Source organism: Crotalus tigris, unplaced genomic scaffold, assembly GCF_016545835.1.
Source record: "Crotalus tigris isolate CLP2741 ecotype Arizona unplaced genomic scaffold, ASM1654583v1 scf7180000017752.986373038:1224578, whole genome shotgun sequence".
NCBI classification, from domain to species: Eukaryota; Metazoa; Chordata; class Lepidosauria; order Squamata; family Viperidae; genus Crotalus; species Crotalus tigris.
This window is the reverse complement of record NW_024096614.1, coordinates 506,462-522,310: the sequence shown is the minus strand read 5'-3', so window position 1 is coordinate 522,310 and position 15,849 is coordinate 506,462. Positions and strand designations below refer to the sequence as shown.

The 15,849-nt window shown below is 41.1% G+C and overlaps 1 protein-coding gene across 1 annotated transcript in view; it reads right to left on the bottom strand.

The window, feature by feature from the left end:
• Positions 1-15,610, bottom strand: part of LOC120306748 (cytochrome P450 2J2-like) — a 46,597-nt gene extending 30,987 nt beyond the window's left edge. Inside the window, exon 1 of the mRNA XM_039340527.1 lies at positions 15,523-15,610. The gene's annotated coding sequence lies outside the window, so the exon portion shown is untranslated. The remainder of the gene's footprint in view (positions 1-15,522) is intronic.
• Positions 15,611-15,849: the final 239 nt, after the last annotated feature.

The window sequence follows — 15,849 nt, the reverse complement described above, 5'->3', positions numbered from 1 at the left end:
GCATTTGACTCTCTGCCAAGTGCCTAGAAATAACAGGAGTCGTAGAAACATCAGAAAATTTGTGCAAAGATCGATGGCACAATGGAAGACACAGTTGCAGATCAATGGTGAGAGACTGGGAGAGGTTAATATCAAGAGAGGAATATTTCAAGGAGATTCATTATCACCATTACTATTTGTTATTGCACTGTTTCCTCTGTCAACACTACTGAATAACTCAGGACATGGCTATCAAACATCAAAAACATCTGCCAGACTATCCCACCTCCTTTATATGGATGATCTGAAGCTGTATGGAAAAACATCATCTGAAATAGAATCGCTGCTCAACACTGTCCGTATATATAGCCAAGATATTGTAATGGAGTTTTGCTTGGACAAATGTGCCACACTTAATATCAAACAAGGAAAAATAATGAAAACTGAAGGAATCAAGATGCCCCACGAAAATAACATTAAGAGTCTGGATGAGGAAGAGTACTACAAATACTTGGGTATTCTTCAAGCTGACAACATCAAGCACACTGAAGTCAAGAAAAAGATTAGAGGTGAATACATCAAGAGATTGAAGAAGATCTTAAAGTCCAAACTAATGGAGGAATACCAAAAGGCAAATCAAACACCTGGGCAGATCCCAGTCAGTAGGTACAAAAAAAAAAAAAAAAAAACAGCTGGAAGAGTGGACTGGACTAAAGCAGAACTAAAAGCAATGGATAGGAAGACCAGAAAAATAATGACAATGAATCACACCCTTCATCCATGCAGTGACATTGACAGACTTTATCTACCAAGCAAATAGGTGGGCGTGGAATGCTACAAGTACATCAGATGGTTGAAGAAGAAAAAATGGCTTTGGAAGAATATCTGAAGAACAATGATGAAGATGCACTGAAATTAGTATATCAGAAAGGCTTACTAACTACTGGAGAGACCAAACTGGCCTACAAGAAAGACCAAATGAAGGACAGAATAGAGGCATGGGAAGACAAAGCACTACATGGCCAATACATGAAAAAAAAAATAGCTGGGAAAGCAGATAATAATAAAACATGGCAATGGCTAAGAGCAGGAAAATTGAAGAAAGAGACCGAGGGACTAATTCTGGCTGCACAAGACCAAGCCTTAAGGACAAATGCATACAAAGTCAAAATTAAGAAGACAGCAACAGACAGTAAGTGCCGCCTATGCAAAGAAGCTGAAGAAACAGTGGACCACTTGGTAAGCTGTTGCAAGAAGATTGCACAAACAGATTACAAGCAGCAGCATGACAAAGTAGCAACAATGGTGCATTGGAAGATCTGCAAAAAATATCATTTACCTGTAAGCAAAAACTGGTGGGATCATAAAATAGAGAAAGTCATATAAAATGATAAAATTAAACTGCTCTGGGACTTCAGAATTCAAACAGACAAGCACCTGCAACATAATACCCCAGACTTAACAATTGTCGATAAGAAAGACAAAAAAGTTTGGATAGTGGATGTGGCAGTGCCTGGAGACAGCAGAATAGACGAGAAAGAACTGGAGAAGATAACAAAATACAAAGACCTACAAATAGAAATAGAAAGGCTGTGGCAAAAGCAAGCAAGGGTAGTACCAATAGTGATAGGCTCCTTGGGTGCAATCCCAAAACAACTGGGGCACCACTTGAACACCATTGGCATTGACAAATTCGCTATTAGTCAATTGCAAAAGGCGGCCTTACTAGGAACTGCTTCCATCCTGCGACGATATCTGTAATGCCATCAAACATCCACATCTGCCTATCCCAGGTCCTGGGTAAGGACTCGATAGGTAGACAAAATGCCAAATCCAGTCTGAACATCTGGCTGACTGTGCGATGATCGATAATAAAAAAATAATAAAATAATAGTAGTAGTAGTAGTAGTAAAGTGGAAGGGACTTGGAGGTCTCTAATCAAACCCCATTGCTAAGGAGGAAACTACACATTTCGGACAATGGCTGTCCAGTCTCTTCTTAAAAACTTCCAGTGTTGGAGCATTTACTGCTCTGGACGGCAAAGATGTTCCACTGATTAATTTGTTATCATGTCAGAAGTTTTCTCTTAGTTCTAGGTGCTTCTCTCCTTGATAGTTTCCCACCCATCATGCTCTTTCCTGCTCAGGTGCTTTGGAAAATAGCTTGACTCCCTCTTCTTTCTGGCAGCCCCTGAGATATTGGAATACTGCTATCATGTCCCCCCTTGTCCTTCTCTTCGTTAAACTAGACATACCCAATTCTAGCAACCGTTCCTTATATGTTTTAGCCTCCAGTCCCCTAATCATCTTTGTTGCTCTTCTCTGTACTCTTTCTAGAAGTTGACAATCTGAAGTTGATCTTGGAGTTAATCTATGCTGATCTGAGTGCTGATTCCTGGTGGAGAGGTGCTGGAGTCTTTTTTCTCTTTTGGGCTGTTTGATAGTCTCTTTTGCATAGTCCAGTGATGGCGAACCTTTTAGAGACCAAGTGCCCAAACTGCAACCCAAAACACACTTATTTATTACCAGGTGTCAGGTGGGCATGGCCCACTGGATGGGCATGGCTGTGGTGGTCATGGTAGATTGGGTGGGTATGGCCAAGGTGATCATCGCAATGTTGCTTGTGGGGAGGGATGTGGGGGCCGGGCAGGGTTGAGGGAGATCCAGGGGGTCTCTGGTAGGTGGGGCGGTGGGAAGAAGGCTCATCCTGCAGGGAGAGGCGAGGCAGGGCGGGGTGCCATTCTTGCAAGGCAAGGTGAAGCAGGGGCTGGGGTGGCTGCTGCCTGACACCATTGGCCCCTGCACACAGAGGCCAGTGAGCGCATGGGTTCTGGGATGAATACAGCCACATGAGACCTCGGCGAGTTAGCGGGCAGCTGGTTGAAGAGGAATGGTTGCCATCTCCAGGACATGGCATGTGTGCCCACAGAGAGGGCTCTGAGTGCCGCCTCTGGCACGCATGCTATAGGTTCACCACCACTGGTGTAGTCAATAGATGTTGATGTCCATGTGATCTATTGATTATGTGTCTACATGTCTATTGAGCATTGATTATTTATAGTTAATATGCCACTTATCCTCTTTATGGATTACTGTCTTGTCATGGCTAAGGGGCTTGCGTAACTCAATGAAGCTATAAGCTATGCCATGCAGGGCCACCCAAGATGGACAGGTTATAGCAGAGAGTTCTGACAAAAAGTGATCCACTGGAGAAAGAAATGGCAAACCACTCCAGTATCTTTGCCATGAAAACCCCATGGACAGTACTAAAAGGAAAAAAGATATGACACTGGAAGATGAGCCCCTCAGGTCGGAAGGTGTCTACTGGGGAAGAGCAGAGGGCTAGTACTAGTAGCGTCAGAAAGAATGAAGCTACTGGGCCAAAGCTGAAAGGACGCTCAGCTGTGCATATATCTGGTGGTGAAAGGAAAGTCCGATGCTGTAAAGATTTTTTCTCCATAGGAACCTGGAATGTAAGATCCATGAATCAAGGCAAGCTAGACGTAGTCAAAAATGAGCTTAACAACCCAGATAACCACAATGAGATGATCATTGACCTCGAACCAGACATCCTAGAATGTGAAGTGAAATGGGCCTTAGAAAATCTGAGCAACAACAAAGCTAGTGGAGGTGACAGTATTCCAGCTGAGCTATTCAAAATCTTAAAAGATGATGCAGTAAAAGTGCTACACTCAATTTGCCAGCAAATTTGGAAAACTCAACATGGCCACAGGATTGGAAAAGGTCAGTTTACATTCCAATTCCAAAGAAAGGCAATGCCAAAGACTGTTCAAACTATCGCACCATTGCACTCATTTCACATGCTAGTAAAGTTATGCTTAAAATCCTACAAGCTAGACTCCAGCAGTATGTAGATCGAGAACTACCAGAAGTACAGGCAGGATTTCGAAGAGGCAGAGGAACTAGAGATCAAATTGGCAACATACGCTGGATCATGGAGAAAGCTAGGGAGTTCCAGAAAAACATCTACTTCTGCTTCATTGACTATGCTAAAGCCTTTGATTGTGTGGATCACAAAAAATTGTGGCAAGTTCTTAAAGAGATGGGAGTACCAGACCATCTCATTTGTCTCTTGAGAAACCTATATGCGGGTCAAGAAGCAACAGTGAGAACCGAACACGGAACCACTGATTGGTTCAAAATTGGAAAAGGAGTCCGGCAAGGCTGTATACTGTCGCCCTGCCTATTTAACTTATAGGCAGAGCACATCATGAGAAAGGCAGGGCTAGATGAATCAAAAGTTGGAATTAAGATTGCCGGGAGAAATATCAACAACCTAAGATATGCAGATGATACCACTCTAATGGCAGAAAGTGAAGAGGAACTAAAGAGCCTCTTGATGCGGGTGAAGAAGGAGAGAGCAAAAGTTGGCTTGAAACTCAACATTAAGAAAACCAAAATCATGGCATCCGGCCCTCTCAATTCCTGGCAAATAGATGGGGAAGAAATGGAGGTAGTGACAGATTTTATTTTTCTGGGCTCCAAGATCACCTCAGATGGGGATTGCAGCCAAGAAATTAAAAGACGCTTGCTCCTGGGGAGGAAAGTTATGGCAAATCTAGACAGCATTCTAAAAAGCAGAGACATCACCCTGCCAACAAAAGTGCGTATAGTCCAGGCCATGGTTTTCCCAGTTGCAATGTATGGCTGTGAAAGTTGGACCATAAGAAAGGCTGAGCGCAAAAGAATTGAGGCTTTGAATTATGGTGCTGGAGAAGACTCCTGCGAGTCCCTTGGACTGCAAGGCGTTCAAACCGGTCTGTCCTAGAAGAGATCAACCCCGACTGCTCTTTAGAAGGCCAGATCCTGAAGTTGAAACTCAAATACTTTGGCCACCTAATGAGAAGGAAGGACTCACTGGAAAAGGGCCTAATACTGGGAAAGATTGAGGGCAATAGAAGAAGGGAGATGGCTGGAGGGAGTCACTGAAGCAGTAGGTGTGAATTTAAATGGACTCCAGAAGATGGTAGAGGACAGGAAGACCTGGAGGAACGTTGTCCATGGGGTCGCGATGGGTCGGACACGACTTCGCAATTAACAACAACAACAACAACAAAATGCCACTTATAGTTTTTCCTAAATCTTCAGTTCTAAGATTTTTCACCATAAGCAATTATCTGTTCTTTAGAAATTTATTCCCCCCAACCCTAGATTCCTGCCAAAAACTTTTGCACTTGTATTTCCTTTATTTTCCTGGGGTGTGCCTTTCTCTTTGTTTCTGCTTCAAACATCTGTTTCCTCCATTCACCCTTGTCTTGGATGAGAGATGGACTTCTCACTACCCAGTCCTCTTGTGATTGACAGATATGTGAGCCACAGCTTGTCTATGAGTCACAACCTTTGAACACTACCGTTTGGATGGTCTTCCAAGGCTTTCTCAACCTCTCTGCCTTCTGCTTTTTTCAGTCATCCATTCCTCAATTTTCCAACTGCAGTTCTATTGACAGAATGTTCTGGAGACTTGGGCTGCTGAATTAAACCTGAATTAAAATTAGCCACAAGAGTAGTACTATCCATATGAATTATTGAGTAAGTTGTTAAAATAATGGATCAGCTTTCTTTCTTTCTTTCTTTTTTGGTTCTGTTTTTATTTTATTCAACAAAAGTTAAAATACAAAACTCAAAAAATATTTAAAAAAAATAGAAAACAAACATTTTAAAAAGTGCATTAAAAGTGCACCCTTTGAGAAACTGACCCCAAATTTTTAAAATTCTATATCTATTTGCAAATTATTAATCTGTCATCTATATATTATACTGAGAAAGTAGATGATAATAATAACCATCATCATCATCATCATCTCTGCCACATGACTGGATAATCAAGTGCCTAGAAATAACAGGAGTCAGTAGAAACATCAGAAAATTTGTACAAAGATCGATGGCACAATGGAAGACACAGTTGCAGATCAATGGTGAGAGACTGGGAGAGGTTAATATCAAGAGAGGAATATTTCAAGGAGATTCATTGTCCACCATTACTATTTGTTATTGCACTGTTTACTGTTATTGCACTGTTTATTGACAAACGACCCCCTAACACAAAAAATGATACCAGACCCACACTCACAAAAACCACACAGGAGGTCACCACCACACATCCACGCAAAAAACAAACCCAAAGCCACACCAATGACGAGGCACGACCACAAACCAGAAGCCAGAACACAGCTGCATCATTAGCCACTTTAAACCCCTCCAATCCATACATGCAGCAAACTGACACCCTCCATGAAGAGGAAGCACGACCACGAACGCGAAGCCAAAAAATAGCAAGGCAGCCCAAAATCTCAAACCCCTCTGCAACTCAGACTAACCTGAGCACAACCAAACAGAACACTCCCCCAGCCAATCAGAGCACAGCCAAGCCCCTAACCATTCAGAACACACCTCCACCCAATCAGAACAAGCCAAGCTCCCACCCAATCAGTTCATATCCCCACTGGCAGTTAAAAGGAAGAAACAGCTAAGACCACACATTGCTGCTCAAAGCACGAAGCTGAAAACACCAGCCTGAAGATGACGAATGGGACTTCATCGAAACGTCGCCAAGACACTTCCAATTTTACGCGGGAGAAAACCCGAACAACCAAAGACCAAACGGATCCTGAAAAGAACAGAATTGGCCCTAATCAGAAATGAACTTCACACAAAAAGATTCCTCTTAGACCGAATTAACAAAGATCTCCTCACACTCCACCTCAAACTCAGCAACAAGATCCACCCCGCACTTTGGGACAAATCCAAACAACTCGCCGTCTGGAGAGCCGAAACACAGACCACCCTCAAGACAGATACACATACCAACAAACTCCGAAGACTACAAGAACGCCAGAAACAAACCCCTCCTCCCTCACAGCCACACATGAAACAAACAGTGCATAACATCTCAGATAGGATCCTCACCAAAGCCGAAACCAATGTCCGTTCCAAAGGATTCAACTTTGCAGTCGCTCCCAAACACATCCCCACTGAAACCATTATATGTGGAGTTGAAACCAGCCTGACCAAAATCAACCCCGACGACGCCAACAGAATCAGACTCGAAATCACCAACATCCTCTGCACCAGCAAGCCACCCAAAAGCAACTTACCCAAAGAGGAACAGACAGCACTACGTAACCTGAAAGAAGACACCAGCATAATAATCCTACAGCAGACAAGGGCAACGCCACGGTGGTTATGAACACATCTGACTACCAAACCAAATTAACCAACCTACTCCAAGACTCCACATACAAACCCCTAAATACAGATCCCACCACCTACCTGGAAAAACCACCAGATCCAAAATAAAAGCCTCCCCCATTAGCGAAGAGATCCAGCAAAGAATCATTCCCCGAGAGAAATCATCCAGATGCCCCAAACTCTATGGTCTCCCCAAGATACACAAAGAAGGAACCCCACCAGACCTATAGTCAGCTCCATAGGCTCACCTCTACAAAACCTAGTCAAATTTCTCGCCAAACAACTACAGCCCTATGCAGAATCCATCACCTCACACGTTAAAAAACTCATTCCAGTTTATAGAGATCATAAAGAAACAAAACTTACAGCCCAGCGACCTACTAGTGAGCTTCGATGTCATATCCCTCTTCACCCAAGTGCCTATCAAAGAAGCCTTGACAGCTATTCAAAACAAATATAACCCCCCCAAACACATCTTAGATCTGACCAACCACTGCCTATCCAACACATACTTCATCTATAATGGACAAAAATACAAACAAACAGAAGGAGCACCCATGGGATCACCCCTCTCACCTGTCATTGCCAACCTCTACATGGAACACTTTGAAACCCAAGCTCTAGAAAAATCGGATCACAAACCCAAACTCTGGCTCAGATACGTAGACGACACCTTCATAATCTGGCCACATGGGAAAGAAAAACTGGACAACTTCCTCACACACCTCAACAGCCTACACCCCAAAATACAGTTCACCATGGAAACAGAAGCTAACAACCAACTTCCCTTCCTGGATGTCTTAGTCTACAAGAAATCCAATGGCTCCCTAGGACACACCATCTACCAGAAGAAAACACACACAAACCGCTATCTGCACGCTCTCTCACACCACCACCCAGCACAGATCAACTCTGTAGCCAAGACACTCATCTCCAGAACAAAACGCTTAGCTGATGAACAACACCTAAAAACCGAACTACACACTCTCACCAATGTACTAACATCCAATGGATTCCAAAGAAATAAGATTACAAACCTAATCCAAAAAGAAACCCCCACTAAAATCCAAGACAAAGAACAAGAAAACGGCAAAGCCCTCCTCCCATACATAAAAGGCACCACAGACAGAATCAGTAAGATCCTCCATAAACACAACATCAAAACAGCATTCTGCACAAACAGAAAAATATCCACCATCCTTAGAAACCCCAAAGATAAAATTGAATTAGAAAATCAAGGAGTATACGAAATCCCATGCACCACTTGTCCCACCACATACATCGGACAAACCAACAGAAGAATAAGTGCACGCATTGAAGAACATAAGAACTCAGTCAAAAAAGAGGAACCAACATCTTCCCTGGTCCAACACCTTAAAGCCACAGGACATGAAATTGACTTTAAAAATACCAGAACCATTGCCAAAAGTGAACATTTTAATAACAGAATAATCAGAGAAGCCATCGAGATAGAAAAACGCCCACACAGCATGAACAAGCGAGATGATACCTCCCGCCTACCAGCCATTTGGAAACCCGCCCTTATTGACAAACGACTCCCTAATACAAAAAATGATACCAGATCCACACTCACAAAAACCACACAGGATGTCACCACCACACATCCACGCAAAAAGCAAACCCAAAGCCACACCGATGATAAGGCACGACCACAAACCAGAAGCCAGACCAGAGCTGCATCATTAGCCACTTTAAAGCCCTCCAATCCATACACGAAGCAAACTGACACCCTCCATGAAAATGAGGCACGACCACAAACGCGAAGCCAAAAAAATAGCAAGGCAGCCCAAAATCTTAAACCCCTCTGCAACTCAGACTAACCTGAGCACAACCAAACAGAACACTCCCCCAGCCAATCAGAGCACAGCCAACCCCCCAGCCAATCAGAGCACAGCCAACCCCCCAGCCAATCAGAGCACAGCCACGCCCCTAACCAATCAGAACACACCTCCACCCAATCAGAACACAGCCAAGCTCCCACCCAATCAGTTCATACCCCCACTGGCAGTTAAAAGGAAGAAACAGCTAAGACCACACATTGCTGCTCGAAGCACGAAGCTGAAAACACCAGCCTGAAGATGACGAATGGGACTTCGTCGAAACGTCGCCAAGACACTTCCAATTTTACGCGGGAGAAAACCCGAACAACCAAAGACCTACATACAAACACCCGCGAAAACCTCAGAAAACATATATTTCTGAGGTTTTCGCGGGTGTTTGTAAGTAGGTCTTTGGTTCTCCCGCGGGAGAGAAAACCCGAACAACCATATATATATATATATATATATATATATATATATAATATATATATATATATATATATATACACACACACACACACATATACATACATATACACATTAAAGGTAAAAAAGGATATATGCAGTGTTATCTTCATTTTAGATATCAAAAGGGTTTTGCGGCTCCCCATGTTTTGTTTTCGGTGGGAAATGGGTCCAAGTGGCTCTTTGAGTGTTTTGGGTTGCCTACCCCTGGGCTAGAACAAAGATCCATAGAGCTTTTGAAATCATTATAAAATGTCTAGCTTCATTTAGGCAGAATGAAGGAGAAACCTCCCCTCTCTGAAGAACTGGTTCCATTTTCAAACATTTCTTGGTAAGACTGAACTAGAATCTGCTGCCTAAAAACTCAGCCCCATTTATTTCACATTCTACTTTGTGAAACGGTGATGAGCAGAACTTGGCTTGGATATTCTGACATGAAGAGGAAAATAATCAAGTGTCATCGCTATCATTTAATTAATTATATTTCTCGTCATGCAAGAATATTTACTAGGTTAATACATTTTTCTACAGTTATGTTACAGAGAAAATAATTGAGAATGATTTTATATATTGTTGGTAAATTATTGAGAATGAAATACCTTACGAAAATAATCTTCACAAAACCAAAACCCGTGAGCCCACAAGGTCCCAATGAAAGGTAGAGCCAAAGGACCAGGAGGCAAATGTCTTTGGATCCAAAGTTGTTTCAGGAAAAAGAGAATCAGCAGAGCAAGCAGCAAAACAAACAAAATTGTCTCTACAGCCATCATTTTCTGGCTTTTTTTTCTTTGATCTTCACTTGTGGATCTGAAGATGGTTGTATCCTTTTGTCTGATGCTTTTTTTCTTTGTGTTTTATATACTCCATTGATGGGATACAAATAGCAACATGATGCTGATGTTCTGCCTCATTTTTGAACTTTGTCAAGAAGATACTATCACATTAATTCAGGTTAATGAGGTTGCCTCTGATCACATGCCACAAAAATAAGTCATGAGAGTCAGTGGCCAGTTCTTTCAACAACTTGTTTTCCCAGGTCAACTCATGGGAAGTTTAATAATAATAATAATAATAATAATAATAATAATAATAATAATAACAACAACAACAACAACAACAACAACAACAACACTTGAACATTGGAGCACCACTTGAACACAATTGGCATTGACAAATTCGCTATTAGTCAGTTGCAAAAGGCGGCCTTATTAGGAACTGCTTCCATCCTGTGACGATATCTGTGAGGCACTACCTTGACGTGGTTGTGGGGCTTGTGTACTCTGAGGAAGATGAGAGCTATGCCAGAGGTTCAACCATACTGGACAGGTCTCATCAGAGGAGTCAGACAAAGAGTGTCTCTCCCATAAAAAATATGGTGAGACGTAAATTGCAGAATGCCATACCGGCTCGGACGTCGCCCGGGTTAACAAGGTACGCGCTAGATATCGGAGTTCCTGGATATCTGGTGAAAAATGGGTTACAGGACTCAGGACTGTTGGCTGAGCAACCAGGGCCAGCAGCTGCAGAACTACTGGAAGAAAAGGTGTTTACCCATCGCAGATACAAGTGATGGAAAACAAAGAAATAATGATCTGTTACTACAGATCAAGTCCAACAAGGATTCTTTGGTGAGGCTGTTTACTAAAGGCACTGTGGCAGTTTCTTGATTGGGGTTTTCCTTACTTCATTGTTAATCTGAAGTTGACCTTGGAGTTAATCTATGCTGATCTGAATGCTGATTCCTGGTGGAGAGGTTCTGGAGTCTTTTTTCTCTTTGGGGCTGTTTGATAGTCTCTTTTGCATAGTCAATAGATGTTGTTGATGTCTATGTGACCTATTGATTATGTATCTACATGTCTATTGAGCATTGATTATTTATAGTTAATATGCCACTTATAATCTTTCCTAAATCTTCAGTTCTAAAATTTTTCACCATAAGCAATTATCTGTTCTTTAGAAATTTATTCCCCCCAACCCCAGATTCCTGCCAAAAACTTTTGCACTTGTATTTCCTTTATTTTCCTGGGGTGTGCCTTTCTCTTTGTTTCTGCTTCAAACATCTGTTTCCTCCATTCACCCTTGCCTTGGATGAGAGATGGCCTTCTCACTGCCCAGTCCTCCTGTGATTGACAGATATGTGAGCCACAGCTTGTCTAGGAGTCACAACCTTTGAACACTACCGTTTGGATGGTCTTCCGAGGCTTTCTCAACCTCTCTGCCTTCTGCTTTTTTCAGTCATCCATTCCTCAACTTTCCAAGTGCAGTTATATTGACAGAACGTTCTAGAAACTTGGGCTGCTGAATTAAACCTGAATTAAAATTGGCCACAAGAGTAGTACTATCCATATGAATTATTGGGTAAGTTGTTAAAATAATTGATCAGCTTTCTTTCTTTCTTTTTTTTGGTTCTATTTTTTTTCTTTTATTATTATTTTAGACCAACAAAACAAAACAAAACACAACAAACATTACACACATACACACGTAATATATCCTTTTTTGTTAACAGCAGTTTGTAACAGTACTATTCTATTCTTTACAATTCCCCCCTCTTTCTTCTTTGAAATATTTGTCGTTATTGCCCCATTGTTTCTTATTTACATTTTCCTTCTTTCATATTCTACTACTTACTAGGAATCCAACATTATTCATTGTAGTAACACTCATATTTTTTATAAGACTCAACCGGAATTCCATCTAAGCATGGTGATCATACAAATATTCTATTATTATTTAGTGCATATACTGTTTTTACTCTAATACTATTTCCAACATTAAAATTCACCCCTTTTCATCCAAGTATATTTATTTAATTCTATTTTTCTTTGATATATATAATTCCTCCTTTCTTATTTTATGCTAATATAGTGTATAATGTTTTTAAATTTTACTTTCTCTAATAATTTTCTATAATCCTATTTTATGTAAACTTCCTAAAGATACATCACATCTATATCCAATTTTCTTAAATTGTTAAACGTCTAAACTCTCGATCAACTTCCTCTAATAGATCTTCATCATAACTTTTACTCTCCGGCTCTTCCCTATTTTCTTGTTCTTCTCCTTGTGAAAAGTAACTCTCATAAAAGTCCTGTGCTTTCTCAAGTGTATCTATCTTCTATTTTTTTCTCCTGCCAAGTTAAAAGTATGCCTTCAGGTATTAACCAATGAAACTTGACTTTATATTTAATTAATTGAGTCATTAAAAATTGGTATTCTCATCTCTGATTTCGTATACTACGTGGTATTTGTTTTCATACAATTATTTCTTTACCCTTATACATTATTGATTCGTCTCTTGTTTTTTTATATATTTCATCCCTTATTGATCTTCTACTACAGCGGTTCTCAACCTGTGGGTTGCGACCCCATTTGGGGTTGAACGACCATTTTACGGGGGTCGCCAAACAACGCGATCCGCCATTTTTTCCCTCAGCTGGCGGCCCCGCATGGGGGCGCCGCCGCGCATGCGCGCCGTGCATGGGGCACCGCCGTGCATGCACATCACACATGGGGCAGCACCACGCATGCGCATCGTGCATGGGGCGGCACCGCTCATGCGTGCCACGCCACGCATGCGCAATGCGTCCTTATGACCGGGGTCGCCGGTATAAAAAGGTTGAGAACCACTGTTCTAGTAAACCTTATATGAACCTCTCTTGCCAATCTATGCCTTCGTGCATAATTTATGTATACTCTATATCAGTGGTTCTCAACTTTTGTGTGACGGCGACCCCGTCACACAAACGTTACGCGCATGCGCGGCGGCACGCGCATGACCGGCGGTGCCCCCATGCGTGGCGCGCTTGCGCGGTGGCGCCTCCCTTTGCGTGGCACGCATGCGTGGTGCCCCCCTTGCGCTGCGCACGCGCGGTGGTGCCCCCTTGTGCAGCGTGCATGCACGGCGGCCCCCCCTTGCGCAGTGTGCATGTGCGGCATCGCCCCCATGCGTGGCACGCATGCGCGGCGCGCCCCCTGAGGGGAGAAAATGGTGGATCGCCTTCTTTGGTGACCCCCGAAAAATGGTCGATCGACCCCAAATGGGGTCGCGACCCATACGTTGAGAACCGCTGCTCTGTATGTTTCATCCATGTCTCTTTTTACTTCCAATTTTTCTTTGCCTAAAATCACCGCCAAAATCTCTGCCATCTTTTCTCCCAAATCTTCCTCCTTTTCCTCAACAATATTTTGAAATCTTAAACAAAACGAAGCTTTGTTCATTTCCAGAAAAGCAAAAGATTGTCAACTCCCTATTTGCTTGATCAGATTTCTGTATCATCCCTTCTATTTTACTATCAACAAGCTCCATTTTTGTTTCAACTTTTTGAATTCTTTGTTCATTTTCCATCATTGTTTGTTGTATATTACCTATCTTATCATTCATATTTTTAATTTCATCCCTCATTTTTCCAATATCATTCTTAATTTCTTTATGATGTATTTTCATTTCTTCATGATTATTTGCTATTGCCTCTTGGGTCATCATCATTGTTTCTTGAATCATTTGTAGTGTTATCTGCAAACTCTGTGGGTTCATTGCCAATTCTACTTTTACTTTTTCTTTCCCCAACATGATTCTTTGACCTGAAGGAGAGGCCATTGTATTTGTGGTATTTGTAATTGTTTTTTTGCTAACTTTAGTTGTAGTTACAGTACTTGTCATTTTTATAACTTGAATAATATTTCTCCACTTTTGCATAGAGAATATATATATAATACTTCTAACTATAAATCAAGCCTTTTTTTCTCAGTCTCAATTTAATATGTCCACCAATCCACCAAATATCACCTCTTATTTCTTCTTCTCTGTATCCAATATTTCCAAAACATCCACTCATCAGTTTGTCCACATATATGTCAATTAAAGTCCAAGTTTCAATGTTATTTATTCTTCAAAAATAAGCTAAATTTCTCCGTTGTCTCCCTTCACCTTTTAGTCCTTATGTTAATTTTTCAAAGTCCTTCTTAATCACCTTTAATTGTCTCCAACCGTCCTTTCTCCAGTCCTTTCTTTGATTTCATTCACACCTTCTTGCCATTCTTAAATTCCAGTCTCTCACATTTTGTAAAACTTTACAGTGGGCACTCAGCATTCTTCACGCTGTTCTCATTCTGCTCCCTTCTCCGCTCTCTTTCAATTCAGTTGCCGCTGTGATTCTCTCCTTATAGCTTTACTTTTCCTGCACCTTCTCTCAGCCAAATGATCCTCACTTCCTTCAGGGGTTTCCTCGTCTCCTGTTACAAAGCTGTCGGTTCAATTTTCCACTCCTTCTCAGGCTGCCACCATCGCTCCAGGCCGGTCTAAAAGACCGGTTTCATCTCTGCCATTTTTAAGAGTGTTGCTTCATTCTGCTCGGGTGTTTGCTTTCCACCCGGTTTCTCTGAAGCTTCCTCTTTAATTTACCAATCTCTCTGGGATCGGCAAAGCCCTTGCTGGGCTCTTGGCGAAGATTTTCCCGGGACCTAGGAACAGAGATCTGTTCCTTCACCCGTTCGACGATGACGTCACAGGTGGAAGTCTATTTTTATTTTATTAAAAAAAAAGTTAAAATACAAAACTCAAAAAATATTTTAAAAAAAAACAAAAAATAGAAAACAAACATTTTTAAAAGTGCATTAAAAGTGCACCCCTTGAGAAACTGGCCCCAAATTTTTAAAATTCTACATTTATTTGCAAATTATTAATTTGTCATCTATATATTGTATTAAGAAAGTAGATAATAATAGTAATAGTAATAGTAATAGTAATAATAATAATAATAATAATAATAATAGTAATAATAATAATAATAATAATAATAATAATAATAATAAAGGCAAGGTTAAAGTTTCAAAATCCTGCTAAAAAATGTTATTTTAATCAACTCATAGAAAATCTACCATGGCATCTTATCTATCCCAAATCAATCCAAGAGTTCATAGTGATTCATCCTAAATTAAATATCAACATTTATTTCCCCATACCACATCTTTTCAATATTTATCTGGTTAAATATAATAAATTCAATCTTCAAAGTTGGTCTATCTACCCAAAAAAGTCCAGATGAAATTGTTTTCCAGTTAAGTGTGATAAATCCATTCCCCAAATTGCCTTCAACCCTCCTAGGGAAAATCAGTTTATCACTTCTCCATTCAGTTAGGTTTCTGCCGTTGTAAAAGAACTCAGACTTGAACTTCATTGAGTTGTGTGAAATCAAATTATGCTCAGTCTGTACAGTCCACATTTCTTAGAAATGAATCTGCTGCTTTCAAACCACATTCCTTTTCTGGATCTAATTTATCCACAGCTACAAGCATCTGAATATTATCCAAAGCCATTATCATTTCATCAAACTTTTTAAAATGGCTTTCAAAAC